Source organism: Echinops telfairi, unplaced genomic scaffold (genome assembly GCF_000313985.2).
Source record: "Echinops telfairi isolate 266 unplaced genomic scaffold, ASM31398v2 ScPeMD7_9;HRSCAF=40, whole genome shotgun sequence".
Classification (NCBI taxonomy): domain Eukaryota; kingdom Metazoa; phylum Chordata; class Mammalia; order Afrosoricida; family Tenrecidae; genus Echinops; species Echinops telfairi.
Genome location: NW_022103906.1, coordinates 20,157,061 through 20,158,764, shown reverse-complemented (window position 1 = coordinate 20,158,764; position 1,704 = coordinate 20,157,061).

Below are 1,704 nucleotides of genomic sequence, written 5' to 3'. Positions count from 1 at the left end.
CCCCCCCTCAAGGGACCATTGTGTATCCCACTTCCTCCTTGTGTTCCCTGTTTCCATTGCTCCTCCTTTCCTCTCAGTGCCATTGAGTCAGTGCTGCCTCTCAGTGACCCCCTGCGGGTTTCGTGACTGTAACGGTTTGCAGGAGTAGAAAGACCACTCTTTCTCTTGGGGAGCTGCTGCTGGTGGTTTAGAACTGCCGACCATGCAGACCACAGTCCGACTCGTAACCACTGCAGCAACAGGGCTCCTTCCTTCTCTCTGAATTCTCTGAATGTTGTCCTTGGGTAAGTGCTGCTCTTTTGTTCTTGAGTGGTTGATTGCTCTAGCACAGTGCCTGGCTCAGTTCCAGAGCGGATGGCTGACTAAGGGCCACAGTCTTGAGCTCCCTTCAATCTCTATCTTAATCGTAAGTTCGATCCCTTTTATGATTGTGAATTTTATTCCATATTTTTCTCCCACTCTTTCCAGGGCCTTCTAATGTGGTCCCTTTTCAGAGCAGTTGCTGGGCACCATCTAGTTCTATTCGCCTTTACAGTTGTAGAAAGCTTCATCTTTCTCCTGGATAGTGGGCGATTGTTTTGAACTGCCAATCTTTCAGTTAGCAGCCCAACACAGAACCACTACGCCACCAGGGCTCCTTGCTAATCACTATAGTAGTTGAAAACTTGGATTCATTTGCAGCTCACCCTCACTTGGATTTTCACAGACAATCAGTGGTGAGAATTAGGGGTAAGAAATCAAATTGCATTCTAAGTGGTTATTTTCCATATCCTAAAGTGTTTCCAAGTTTTTTTCCCAGCAAGAATCAATACAATTAACCATTAGAATCCTATGCATATAAAATAATTTCGTATGTTCAAAATAATAACAGGGCTATTAGGTCATATCTTTAAAATGAGCTGTCGAGTTCAGCCCGTCTTTCTCTGACCCAGCACCTTCCGTGAGTAAGTCCCTATGGTTTGCTCTCGCCATTAAACCCTCCAATGCAGGCTCAGGTTTTCTCCTTCCTCAGAGAGACCACCCTTGCTATCTCTATGAATATGAAAAACAATCATGCATCTCTGGGAGTTCTTTTTTTTTCTTCATTTTTTAAAACAAGTCATTTTATTGGGGGGGGGGTTCTTACAGCTCTTAGAACAATCCATACATCAATTGTATCAAGCACATTTGTATATATGTTGCCATCATCATTTCTAGAACATTTCCTTCTATTTGAGCCATGGGTATTAGCTCCTCTTTTCCCCCTTCCTTCCCCACCCTCCCACTTTCATGACCCCTTGATAAATTATAAATTATTATTTTTATATCTTACACCATGTGCTGTCTCCCTTCACCCATGTTTCTGCTCTTCGTCCCCCTCAGGGTAGGGGTGGGAGTTATATGTCAGTCATTGCAATCAGCCCTCCCTCGCTCCCCCTCCTGCCCCTGTCTTCCCCCTATACCCTCATGGTATCGCCATTCCCATTATTGTATCTGGGAGTTCTTTAATATTAAGAATTACCCATCAGTATTCCTTAGAATAGTAGTGATTTATTTTTTAACCTAAAAGTGTTATTTTAAGATGAGGTTTTGAGGGATCTTGGGGAGGAGATGAGCTAGTCAGGGGGCGATGTAGCAACGATGAAAAATACAACTTTCCTCTAGTTCCTAAATGTTTCCTCCCCGCTCCCACTATCATGATATGAATTCTACCTTGCAGGTCTG